At 45.6% G+C, this 13,975-nt stretch overlaps 1 pseudogene across 1 annotated transcript in view; it reads left to right on the forward strand.

Moving 5' to 3' along the window:
- The first annotated feature begins 320 nt into the window (after positions 1-320).
- Positions 321-13,975, forward strand: part of LOC147630335 (protein ZINC INDUCED FACILITATOR-LIKE 1-like) — an 81,052-nt pseudogene continuing 67,397 nt past the window's right edge. Inside the window, exons 1-9 of the transcript XR_015267623.1 lie at positions 321-693; positions 1,917-1,957; positions 2,169-2,229; positions 2,609-2,711; positions 6,753-6,855; positions 7,189-7,242; positions 7,328-7,390; positions 7,861-7,910; positions 8,003-8,078. The product of XR_015267623.1 is annotated as a protein ZINC INDUCED FACILITATOR-LIKE 1-like (transcript). The remainder of the gene's footprint in view (positions 694-1,916; positions 1,958-2,168; positions 2,230-2,608; positions 2,712-6,752; positions 6,856-7,188; positions 7,243-7,327; positions 7,391-7,860; positions 7,911-8,002; positions 8,079-13,975) is intronic.

Here is a 13,975-nt window from a genome sequence, read left to right on the forward strand (position 1 = left end):
TGTTGGAGGACTTGCCTACGGGCCGTTTGCAAGTCCAAATTATATTGCATGTTGGAGGAATCGCCTACGTTGTTGTTGTTTGCATAAGGAGACTCTCTCTCTCTCTCTCTCTCTCACACACACACACACACAAGACAAAGTACAAGAGTTCTCATAGCATAAAGGGACATTGTGTATTTCTATTATGGGAAATTACCTTATATACAAGTGGCCCTTATTCATATGTGGTACCAAATCCAAAAATTAAGGATCCGGAATCTAGATATTTAGAAAAAACCAGATAGGGTGGGGCGGGCCAAAGTGTGGGGTGAAGTGCAAAATGGGATTCTGACAAGGAGGTAGTGGCCGAGGTGGACTTGAGAATTTATATATTAATATACGAACGATAGAGTAACGCCAACAATGGAGGGAGCCTCATGCTACGTAAAAGAAGAACAATATCAACTCCTGCGTCGCCCATGGAAGATTAGTTTTTATCTCCAAGAAGGCAGAGCATATACCTATTTGGGAGAGCACAGCAGAAGGCTACTGCCCTCGTGTACAAGATGAAGGGCTCCGATGCCCCTCTCCTGCAGAGCCAGTTCTACAAAGAAGGATGCCCTGGTTGCCTGCTGGAGCTCAGAAAGGTTGCTGCCAAAGACGCCCCCCTCAAAAAAGAGCTCTGCTTCGTTGCCTTCCTGGTCCTCTGCAATGGTGAGTACTATCATCACCTTACCCTATGCATTCACGCAGTCTGCATGCTAGCCAGTTATCTTTAATTCTTTCCTTTTTTCACTATGTAGATAATGCTATGCTAATCATACATCTTTGTGTGCTTCTCACTGCTCAAAGCTTCCTTGATACGCATCCAAGCAAGGCATACATCTGTGCCCCATACAAGCAAAGCATACATCCATGTCCATTACAAGCAAGACATACAATCATGTGGATACGTCGATGTGACCGAACTGTTCTTAATGCTTTCGAGTCAGCTTACCTTAGTACACAATCATTCTGAATCTTTTTAGTATGTAATATGCACACCCCCCCCCCCCCACCCCCCCCCCCCCCCAACCTTTTGAATGGGACATGCTCGAGGAGCACTGCTATCATCAAATGGCCAAGGTGACATGCCAGAGTTTGATTCTGTTTTCCATTCCCACATCCCACCAGGCTGGACATGTATGGTCACCGGAAAAAGGCTTTCAGGGCAAATTACCCATTTCCATCACCCATGCAGAACACCATGTCCTACGTCTTGTAGCTCTTTCTGCACACAATGCCGATTATCAACACCTACCCTAAAACACAAATTTTGTCAACGGATGCATGATGCAAGGTCTTCAAAAATAATTTCTAGAAGCATGCCTAGCCACCTATAGCTGATTATCCAATAGGGTTTTAGGATGTGATGTTGCTACAATTCAGAGACTTGAGTCCATCAGTCAGTTATTTGTTTCCTCTTTGAGGACTTTGTTGTTTCCTTAGTCTTCAAAATATAAAGATTTTCATCTTTGAGCCGTGAGGACAGTACCCTGTTATCCACTTTCCTAGATGCCACTAAAAGTTGACCCGCATGCATGCATAGTATCCATGATGCAGTGTTAACCAAGTTGTTCATAGTGAACAATAGACAAACATTAGCAAATTTTGCATTTTCAGTAATCTTTTGGTGTGGCAATCAGTGACGCCCCCAATGATATTCCACCAAGTTAAACACCTTCCCTTCTGCCCCAAATACCAACCGCACGCAGAGGGGCATTGAGTTTGTCAGAAAAGCACCCACCGATCTGAGAGTCAAGACTCTTATCTCCAACTTATATACCTTCATAAGATTGGATTATATCCAACCTTGTATTCAAGATTTTTACTACTTAGGTGCATAAAGGTCATCAGCACACGTTTCTAATGGCAGATTTGTGTTTGATTGTTGACAGTACTACCGATTGCGTTGATATTCCCATTTATATATTTCATGGTGAGTGGGTTGGCAGGTATTTTTTGATGTTAGACATGAAAGGATAGTCAAGGTGGTTGGCCTTACTATTATCTGTCTGCAATGTGTTTGCCTTGCACATGAGAATTTGTGGAGGAGTTATTGGTCATTTCTCTAAGAAAGGCTGCAACATTGATCACAAGTTGTTTCTTATTAAGATGTGGGTGAGAACTGCTGTGCATTTTTCGAACAGGTGAGAGATTTTGGGATTGCAAAGTCAGACACAACCATTGGTACATTTGCTGGCTATATAGGTGAATTTATACCTACCATGCACATAAAGTCTTGTATAGAATTGCATATACAGTGCACATTCTTATGTAAAGGAGTTAGGAGACTTCTAGTATAAGTGCGTGCAAGATTTGGGCTTCCAAGGTACTGGCTGTGTTTGTGTTTGTGTGCCTTAAGTGTTGTTTTGTGTGTATTCATTTTGTCCATTTTCTCTCTCATATCTCATTTCACCCTTCTTTTTGGACTAGTTTTATTAAAGTATAACGAGGATTTGTTTCTTAAAGAAAAGAGACTTCTATTAAGTAATATAAAATCATACAGCTTGCTTCTTTGTTTTTCAATCATTGGAACATTAAATTCGAAGAAGTTTTGTTAAATTTGCGGAGGTGATGATGTATGCAGGGGCAGCAATTATGCTTGGGCGCTTCTTGAGCTCATCACCATGGGGCATAGTGGCTGATAGATATGGTCGTAAACCTGTCATTATTTTGGGCACTGCATCAATGTAAATAATGAAACTTTGAATCCTTTGTTTTGATGGAATGCTCTTCTTAGACCTCAATTTGGTGATTCAATATAGTTTTATGGTTTTTTTTTTTTGTGCGAAAAAGAGACTTCTATTAAGTTTGAAAAAAATTTACAAAGAGGGATGGTTTCACTTTTCCGAACAAGAGTTCTATTAAGTTTGAAAAAAATTTAGAAAGAGGGATGGTTTCACTTTTCCGAACAAGAGACTTCTATTAAGTATGAATTTTTTTTACCAAGAGGGAGATTTCAAACCAAGCAAGGAGGAAATCTCAACCAATTGGGTGCCTTGTGCTGCCAGCGAGGCCCCATATGAGAGAGAGTGAAAAAAATGTGATGATCCCATTCTCTCATAAATTGGTCACATTTTCTCTCTGTGGCCCTCGAAGATCCCTGAATCCTGGCCCAAATGGCCATGAGCGTGTGGATAATATCACACCAAATCCTGCAAATGCTGTAAATCATAAACCAAAGTGCCCTCCATGGCCTCAGTGCATCTAGCCTTCCAGATGGCCTCCACTCGTTTCCCTATACGAGTGCCACATCTCCACCAAAAAGCTCCCCGAATGTCAAGGGTGATCCCACTTCCTTGGAGGAACCCATTTTGTGTATCATGAATAACTCTCTAAAGAGCAGGCTGAAGCTTCATACTCACTGCCTTCGCTAAGATTTTGTAAGCAGACCCAAGCAGTGTTATGGGCCTCCACTGTCTAATATTGGTCTTGCCCCCACCTTTCGGGACAAGGTGGATAAGACCCTCCATGATAAAAGGGGGCATCATACCAGTACACCACCTCTCCTGCAGAGAAGTAGTAACATCATCATTAATGTAATCCCAAAACTGCAAAAAGAAGGATGGAGAGAGGTCATCATGCCTGGGCATTTTCCTTTCAAAAGGGCGTGCAAAGCATGTCTCAGTTCTTTCTCCGAAAAGGGGGCATCCAAAGAGGCACACATATCATTTGCAATAATAAGCTTGGGCATGCGCTCCCAAACTTTCTGCAACATCTCTATCCAAAGAGTGGACCTCTATAGAGAGCAAGGTCTAATAAAAATCTGAGGCAATACTCCTCACCTTATTTGGATCAGTATGAAATTCTCCCTGAGAATCTTGCAAGCATCTCAAACTGTCCCTATTGTGCATAGGTCCATGTGCTAAGAAAAACGGTTTGTTGCATTTGCCACCCATATGTGTCCAAAATGCTTGATTAGCATGAAATGCAAACTCAGCCCGCCTATCCATGGCCACTTGTAACTCAGCTCTAACAATGGACAAGAGGTCGGGGATCCAAGAGGATGCAGGATGCTTCTCGTGTTCCCTCTGAAGCGCAACCAACCTGTGTCTGATAGTTCGCTCCTTGTCCAAAGCCTCTTCTGTCTTGGCCAAGGAAACATAATAATAGTGCTGGCTAGTACTCTCCAGGGCCAAAGCAAGCCTCTCCCGGGCATCAGGTTGATCACAAAGTCTCTAAATCTCTCTGACCTGTAGGAAGGTCTCTCCATCTTGATAGAGAGAGTTTGGGATGTGGGCATGGGGTACACCCTTCTGGCTCCCAAGTTCCCTAATGCACAAGACAACCGGGCAATGATTTGATTTGGTAGTACCTGGCAAGATGGCAATAGAGCCTCCTCTATCCAAGCCCCAGGCATCCACATAAAATTTGTCCAATTGTGCAAAGATGCACGCTTCTACAGTTATGCCATGAGTAAGATAAAGAGTTAGGTCTCCTTTGGAAATCTTCTTCTGTCCAACAATCCCTGCCATAGAAGGAAAGTATAAATCTCTCCCAAGAGGCTCTCTTGAAGGGGTGTGTTCTATCCTCACGGCCACCCTTTTTGTCCAATGGCTGCTCAACCATGTTGAAGTCTCCTCCAACACACCCCTTAAAGAGGCTCTCTTGAAGGGGTGTGTTCTATCCTCACGGCCACCCTTTTTGTCCAATGGCTGCTCAACCATGTTGAAGTCTCCTCCAACAATCCAATGATCAGCCAGGGGTAGTAGTTCTGTGATGGTGCCCCAAAGGGCTACCCTCTCCCCACACATTAGGCACATAGATATTCAAGATACCCAGCTTCAACCATGGCCAATAACATGAGGCAAAAGTGATACTGATACTAAAATGCATACCCCACCTTTGGTCCTTTGTGCACAGGTTCAGAAAGTGTGTCCAGAGAGGATCTTACCAGTTTTACCACATTGGAACATATCCAATTTGTGCACCTGTCATGGCAATGTGGAGTTGATCCTTAATAGGGCGCTTCCTACTACACGCGGGAAGTCTCCCTAGACCCTACACATTTCATGAGATAATCCTCGTGGTAAAGATAGGGTTTTGATTCCGGACCTAAGCAACCGCTTGGCCGGAGTCTGGACCCGCCTATTGTAATGTTGAGAAGGGGGAAATCCTTGGAGCAAAGTCCAATGTCAGCATGTTCACTCTGTCTTGGACTTTGCACAGTCTCTACATACGTGCACAATGCATGGGTGTCTTGCGGGACACTGTGACATTAATCTTGTTGCACATCCTGCAAGGCCTCATAAGATGGCAACATGCCCTTTGCATCCATACCAAGTGCATCCTGCATATTGTCCATCCCAAGCAAGGAGGACTCAACATATTCATTCTGCCCTGATGCAACATCCTTCAATGAGGATGACTCTACAAACTCATCACTGTGACACAAAACATCATCACTATGTACATTGTCTTTGGGAAGGGCCTCATCTTGTGCCCCAGCGTTCCCACTTGGAGGGCGGCTGTGAGAGGCGACCCACAACTCCTGGTGAATAGCTGGCCGAGGTGGAGCAATACGCTGTGTCGCTTGGGAAGCACGTTTGTGCTGCCTCCTACGACCCCTAGCCCTAGGGAAATCCCGCACAAAGTGGCCCGCCTGGTGACAGACCTGGCAGTGGTCAGGTCTGTTGGACGTCTCCATAAGTTGCTTCAAGGGAAATAGGTTGCGGAAGCAGCACAAAATCCTCAAAGGGCTCACTGTCACGAGCCAACACCATAACCCTGGGAACGGCATTAGACGAGGCAGTGACTGTCTGGGCAGAAGAAGTGGGAAAACCTGGGATGGTGGGCACCTAGGACCAGCCCAAAGGCTGCCCCAATGGCCTCCAACAATGGCCAATAAGCATGAGGAAGGCCCAGGAATCTGAGTGTGATAGGGTAGCAGTTCCGGTCTTCTTCAACAGGGTCGAAGTAGCTAGCGTAGGGTAGGAAGAAAATCTTCCTTGGGTCCAAAGGGAAGGGACTGCCCTTACTTCTGAGGCTGCCTCCTTTGCATCAAAGTCCACGTGGAAGAATCCTCTCCCAAGTAGCCTTACATCTTTAAAGTGGAGTGCGGAGTCGGAAGGCAGCACCGCTAGTACCCAGTCCCGGGCTTGGATACAGGAGGGGTGAGAGCCAAAGATTTTCCCAATGAGTGTCATCTTGGAAACTTTCTCAATTTCGGCAAAGAGGGTCTCAAGCTCATCTATGAAAAATGGATGGTTTGCCCAGACAGAGGGGGTTGATTAGCCATGATGCTAATCAGAAAGAAAAGCCGACTAGAAACCTGTTAAAGAATATTCCATTCTTGAGCGAGGCAGAGGAAGGGCAGTGAGGAGAAGGTGGGCGGAGGGGAGAGCAGGAAGGACAGGAAATGGCAGCGAAGAGGGCGGGGGTTGAAGAGGAGGCCAGGCAGCGTGGGCAACAGGGGAAAGCGGGGGCAGCAAGAAGACGGAGGCAGCAGGGAAGTGGGGGCAGCAGATGCAGGGAGGAGGTGAGTGCAGCAGGGGCAAGGGCAACTAAACGGGGAGGAGGGGAGGGGGGTGGGGGGGGGAGAGGAGCAGCAGGGAAGCGGGGGCAGAAGGAAGGTGGGGGCAGCTAACCTGCAGGAGGGCAGGCTCGCTGCAGGAGGGCAGAGGACAGCGGAAAGGGTGTGAGGTGGGTAGTGAAGGCGGGGGGCACAGTGCTTCTTAAATAGTGTTATGGTTTTGACTTAACGGTGTGACTCTTCCTCCTCATGATTTCAGGGTTATCTTCAACACACTGTTTGGTTTTAGCACAAACTTCTGGTTGGCACTAACATCAAGATTCCTTCTTGGCATTGGCAACGGAATGCTAGGGACAATAAGGGTATGCTACTTTTCACTGCTGGTGGAGTTAGTAAGGAATGCTCTCAAGATATGAGAATAAGCAATGCAATCCTTTATCATACTCTTAGTTACCACAAATGCGATGTTGAATGGTCTATAATGGTGTGGTGATTTTCCCATAAATGCCATGCTGAATATTTTTTAATGTTGCAGTGATTTGGACAATAGGGGCCTGCATCTATTACTGATAATGTAACTTTGATAGACAACACCTTTAGAAACTTCACAGGCTAAAAGAACATCAAAATATCATCCTTACAAATTTCAAGCTTGTTTGGTTTTTGTACTGAAAAAATCAATTGAACTTTTTCAGGCCTATGCTTCTGAAATTTGTAGTGTGGACCATCAAGCGTTGGGGCTATCACTGGTTTCACTCTTTCCATAGACTCTTATTTTTTCTCTTCAAGTCGGTTTACCTTGTGTAATTCAAAAGCCTAGATTTGTCTTCACAGGTGGGAACACTGTGGGGCGTTGGTCTGATTGTGGGTCCAGCCATTGGAGGATACTTGGCTCAGGTGTGGACATCTACTTTTGAAGCATACTTGCAAAACTCTTTTCATGTTTTGTTGATTTAGAAGAACGGTGTAGGGGTAGTAAAAATGTGCTGGAAAAATTAGCTCAGCCGTACAGACTGCACTCATCATCAGGGCCTCTAGATTTTCTTGCACTCAGCAAATCAGTAGTCTTTTTCCAGAGTTGTAAGATTGCAATGGCTTCCTACACAGTGGCCAAGGAGATATAATTGATTTGCACTGTTCCTAGATTACAACAAGAACACAGAGCTGGTGTGTTGTGTGCAAATTCATCTTATTTTTGGCCGATTTGTACATAATCTTCTTTTTTCATTGTGCCTTTTAATTCTGGCATGCAAGGAATGAGGACAAAAGGCCCTCCTTTTTTTTCCTTTTTCTAGGAAGCTTAATGTTCTGCAAATGCCAAGTTGTTGATTTGGTTGAGTCTTTTATACATGTACCTTTTGATGCAGCCCTCAGACAAGTACTCTACAATTTTTCCAAGCGGTTCATTGTTTGACAAGTAAGTCTTAATCTTGCAAATGCCTCATTCTAACCAAATGTCTTAGAGTTTTCTGGTACTGTTTGCTTGTTGAACCTGAGTATTTATTGTAGGTTTCCATATGCCCTACCTTGTGTATTCACATCTGCATTTGCAGTAGTGGGACTTTTGACAACCTTTTGGCTTCCGGTAAGTGTGGTTTGAGTCAGCTTACACATGAAGCTGATTTGTATACTGTCTTCCACAAATACTTGGTAAAATGCATGGTTTAGTATGTGCAAGTGGGGTTCATTAAACTAGAAAGATTAACTATTTATATACCTTCTACATGTTTTTGAACACAAAATCTTGGTATTAATTTCTTTTTCCAGCTCTTTAACGAGACTAGTAACATGCTTTTCATCAAAGTTGCACCTCAAACTACAACACAGGACAAATGTATACTTCCCTTAGTGCTAGGCTTCATGATGGCTGAGTCTACCCTGCTTCTCCGGAGGTTTGATAGAAACTCAGTACGAAGGGCTTTGTGTGAATATATGCTCTTATGTGTGTGTGTGGAGTGTGTGTGTGAGAGCATATCTTGATACAGAGTTCTACACCCACTATTGGGCACTGATGACGTTAGTGGGGATGTCGTAGTATCTAGTCCATACTATGCATAATGGAGTTGATAGTTATAGTTATATAGTCTTGTGGGTTGACTACCATGAGTATATAACATGCACGGTCCTAAAAGGTGAATTTGGGCTTGTTCCTGGATTCATCTAGGTATATATATGTATATGATAGGATTTTGTCCTAATACAATCAAGGTACTACCTCAAGAATAGGTCTACCAGCACATATGTGATGGGATTTTGTGCCTGAAGAGCCTCTTGATAGATTCATCACTCTTCAGAATTAGGTGCCTCGAACAGGTCTACCAGCACATATGTTTTGCTATACACAAGAAAATTTAAGTTGTAGAGTCTTGAGTGAACCGGATTTCCTTGTGCATAGTGTTGTTAGGTACTTTCGCTACAATATCTACTGGTCCATATTTGTTCATTATTTTTGTCCCATTAGCTCTCATGTGGATGCTGTAGGAAACTCCCACTCTGTAATTTTTGAAATGATGTAGTAAGTTGTACGTTTTTTTTTAAAATGTATAGATCTTTCTACTAGTACAAAGACAGGTACACCATAGAGATACACCATAGAAATTTGATTGCAATTCTCATTTGAACTGATTACATCCCTTATCTTAGGCATGTGATGAGAAGAAGTGGAAAGGAGGATGGGTAATATCACCGTCTGAGCCTTCGGTAAATAAGGTACCTACCCTTGTGGGTTGACTACCATGAGTATATAACATGCATGTTCCTAAAAGGTGAATTTGGGTATGTTCCTGGATTCATCTAGGTATATATAAGGTACCTGCCCTCCAAATACAAAGAAGAATTCCCTAAAGGCATTCCCAATGGCTATGTAATGTGTAGAAGGGCATGCACCGGAGGGTAGTGGGTGTGCAGGCCGGCTGGTCCCAGATTTGCCATGGTGTTAGGATGCTTATAATCTCCCACCTGAAAACCTGCAGCATGGAAGGGTTCCCAGGGTGTTGGGATCCAGGTGTAGGGCCATGCTTGTGTCGTCATCCTCATAGTGTGGGATGGGGTGCATCTCCATGGCCCAGGCTACAGTCCCAATGTGATGAAACAAGTGTAGGTGCGACCTTGAGTGAACATGGTTGCCTTGAAACAAGGCGAGGTGAAGCTATACCTCATGAGCGGATTACTGGCACATTCTACGATCAACATCATCTTAGGTGGCCGGGAGTTTTCTCCAGGAAAGTAGTGCCATTACTGGTGTTAGCCTTGTTGGATCAGGATGAGGAGGGAGATCATGATGAGGAGGAGATAAAGACAAAGAAAGATATTTTAAACATCTACTAAAGACCCAATGGGCCTATGAGACCAAAGTGTTTCAGTAATGTCCATGGCCTATCTCATCATGGAATGGAAAATAAAATAGAAACAAAACAAAACTATCTCACTGGAGTGATACAAAACTGTCCATGGAAATCTCATCATGGAGAGAGAAAGAAAGAAAGAAAGATATATTAACGTCTTCAAAAGGCCAAAGTGACCTAGGAGACCAAAATAATTACATCAAGTCCATGTGATACAATGTCTGAGTTACATAAAAAAAATGGAAATGCTAGGAACTAAAAATGAAAAGCTAAAGTTGGTACTAGAATTGAGAGCATGTAACTCTCTACCCTCAATCGGGTTGTGGAAGAGGCCCCCGTGGGCGAGGGCTGCAAAGCGTAGTGGCTTTGTCTAGTCACACTCCTCTGGATCGGGCTCGAACTGCTGCCCTTGAGAGAGAGAGAGAGAGAGAGAGAGAGAGAGAGAGAGAGATTTTATTAACGTCTTCCAAAAGACCGAACTCGGCCTATGAGACAAATCAGTGTACCTGTGTGGGGTATCCTCTGTCATCCCAACAAAATGAAAAAGTACTGAACTAAAAGCTGAATCAAAGAGAGAGAGAGAGAGAGAAAGAAAGAAAGAAAGAAAGAAAGATTTTATTAACGTCTTCCAAAAGACCGAACTCGGCCTATGAGACAAATCGGAGTACCTGTATGGGGTTATCCTCTGTCATCCCAACAAAATGAAAAAGTACTGAATAAAAAAGCTGAATCTGGGTGTGCAGGGGATGGAGCTCTATTACTAGGAGAATGCAAAGCTATATGCATGGAGTATACAATCATGATATGCAACCTAGCTAGCTCCATCCTGTACCATACTGGGGGTATAAAATGGTATACATCAGTGAAGGGGGTGTCCACAGCTCCCTGAAGAACATGCCTGGGTGTGCTCTGAAGCGAGCCAGTCGCTCCGCACCCTCTCTGTGAAACTGAGCTCTGATCTCTGTCATCTCTCTCTGGTATAGGCGTGGTGTCCGAAAGCCAGGTGTCCTCTGTCTCCTGCGGGCTCTAAGTGTCTCTGCTCTCTGGAGAGTAATTCCCTGCCGTGTAGGGGCTGGGAGGGGTATGGATCTCTGAAAAAATGTAGTAATCTGTGTCTGTCGCCCCCCCTCTGGAGCTGTCTGAGCCTGTAATAATGTCTCTCTGTGGCGCTGTATGTCTAGAATGTATCTCCCCAGTATGCGCTGGTCTGCTGTCTCAAAGATCTGGCGTAGGGAATGTGGCTCTCTGAATAAAATGGGATATCTCTCTCTGATGGCTGTATATGCTCTGCATCTGCATACATAATGCTCCTCACTCTCCACCTCCTCTCTGCACAATCTGCATACCCTCTCCTCTCGGGGGATCCGTGCTGCTCTGCCAGTCTCAATCTCCAATCGGTGTGATGAAACTCTGAGCTGACCAATAGCCACTCGGGAGCCGTGTGGTAAAAAGCCCTCCATGTATCTAGGCCTCTCTATAAATCCATCATCAGTGATACTCATGAAGTGATCTCTGTAGTATAGCATCTTCGGTGGAAGAGGCTGTGTAGGCGATATCCATGTCTCTCGTGTATAGAGCTGCCATAGATCCTGTCTCAATACTCTGTTCCTCTCACTATGAGAGAGACGGATATGTGGTGCATCCCTGTCATACTGGAATGGTGGTAGATGATCCATGTCTAGGCCATGCTGTGAGAACCAATGTGTGACCTGTGCATACCATGATCCTCTGTCTCCTGCCTCAGCCAACTGTCTAGATGCCTGAAAAGCTCTGTATGATAATCTGTCCTGTGGCATCTCTCTGAATCTGTCTAGCAGGCATATAGTCTGAAATATGGCCTCTACCATCATAGGAGGCGTAGCAAACTCTGCTCGGATAATGTCATGAGGTACTGACGGTTTGCTGCGTATCATGCGTGCCATCATGAGAGCCTGTGGTCTCTCTATCTGTGTCCACCAATGGGTAGCAAGGCCTGGCGCCCATACTGCTGCTCCATACATCAATGCCGGTGTGACTAATGTGTCAAATAGCCACCCCTTCGTCCGGGGCTCCTGAAAATGCGCCTGGTGGCACTGTCTCTCTAGCATAGCCAATGCTGCATATCCCCGTGTCAATCTAGCTCTGGCTGCTGAACCCATGGTAAAGCGTGTGGCTGCTGCAGAGAAGGTAACCCCTAGGTACACGTATGATGTCACCACCTCCACCTGGCATCCGGCGAGAGTGAATGTCAGCTGACTCCTGCCCTGTCTCGATGTATGAAAGACCATAACCTTGGTTTTCCCAAGGTTCACAGTAAGACCCCTCTGTGTGCAGAAATCATGGAGTGCATGTAGATGCTGCTGTAGACCACCTGGGGACTCAGACACTAATACAATATCATCAGCATAGAGCATAATATGTACTGAGGTACCTGCTAAATCAACTCCATCTCCGCCTCCCCGTGTAATGAAGTCAGCCACCTCATCAATGTATAACCCAAATAGCGTGGGGGAAAGTGGGCATCCTTGCTTCACACCAATGGTGCTAGCAATAGTCTCGGACATACCTCCTGGACATCTGACTCGCCCAAAAACCTGCTCATATAATGCATAGATGCCCCATGTCATATCTGCTGGTATGCCAAGAGACTGCAGGCGCTAAAAGAGCCTCTCTCGTGGTACTGTGTCAAATGCCTTGCGGAAATCCACAAAGCAGCAATAGAGCTTTCTCTTCCTCACTCTGGCCTGATCAATCATACATCTCAAAGTGAATACATGGTCAGTGGTAGAGAAAGCTCTCCTGAAGCCTGCCTGCCCTGATGAGCGTAAACCTGCTCGCTCAGCATATAAGCTAAGCTCCTGCTCCAGCACTGCACCATAGAGTTTGGCCAGCACGTGGCCAACCATAACCGTCCTGTAGTTGCTCGGATCGAGCATATCCCCTGTTTTGTGAATCGGCACAATGGTGTGCATCGTCCACTCCGCAGGCAAACCCTCTGCTAGTGCCCTGTTAAACAGGTGTGCAAGAAAAGGAGCTAAAGAATCTACTGCATATATGAGATGCTCACCCTGCAGGCCCATATGGTCGGCGGCCCGTCCATGCTGTAGGCGGCGGATAGCTTCCTGTACCATCGAGTGGGTAAAGAAGCTAGCTGTGGTAGGTCGAGGCTCCTGTGGCTGAGGTATAGGTGGCTGCTGTGGGGCATGGTATAGACCCTCTGCATATGTGTGCCATGTCTGTGGGTCTGCAATAGGTGTCGGGGTCCGGGGCTCTCTAAAGTGCCGCCATGAGACAGGGCTATCTCTACTCATGAAGAAATGAAAGATCTCTAGCTCCTGTATCTCTGCGAAGGCCCGCCTTTTGCGGCGAGTAAGTCTCCTCATCTCTCTCCTCGACTCCTGCTCTGTGATGGCTCCCAAAGCTCTCTGTATGCGGAGTCGTGAGTATAGGGCTCTGCACTCGTCATCATACCATCTGTTCTGGGGCATAGTCCCAGGTCTCACAGGCTCTCCTGAGTGTACACGATGTGGGAAGCTCTGTAATGCAGCCGTGTGTAGGAGTGATGCGAGCTGGGCTGTAATGGTATCCATAGATGCCAGGGGATCCATGAGTAGGAGCCCATCCTCTACTCTGCCAGTGTATATGTCTGCCATGTCATGTGTGAAGTAGATGGTAGTGTGTGGCGTCGGTATGTGGGGGACTGGTGATACTGGTGATCCGGCTAGTGAAAATGCCAAGTATGTATGATCTGCCCCAATAGGACGAGGTGGAATGGAGAATGAGGTGACAAGCTGTGATGCCTCCAAAGACCCCATAATGTAGTCTACCACCGTGCCTCCGGTCCGTGTATGACCCCCATGTGGGAAGCATGTCAGCCCTCCTGATCCCGGCCACTGTAGCATCCCGTTATAAATAACGAGACGATGCCTGGCTCCCAACTCTAGTAAGTGGTCCCCATAATGTCCTCTGTCTGGTCCAGTGTCCTCTGATGCCCGACTAGCCCCTATCTCCTCTGGATCCACAGGGTGGAGGATCTCCATGTCATCATAGTCATACACCTCACACTGTCTACTCTGTGTGTGGGCATTGAAGTCGCCCGTAAGAAATACTTCCCCTAGTGTAGAATAATGCATAATCTCCTCTGACAGACAAGTGTATG

This window comes from Cibotium barometz, chromosome 16 (genome assembly GCF_041138505.1).
Source record: "Cibotium barometz isolate CiBa-2024 chromosome 16, ASM4113850v1, whole genome shotgun sequence".
NCBI classification, from domain to species: Eukaryota; Viridiplantae; Streptophyta; class Polypodiopsida; order Cyatheales; family Cibotiaceae; genus Cibotium; species Cibotium barometz.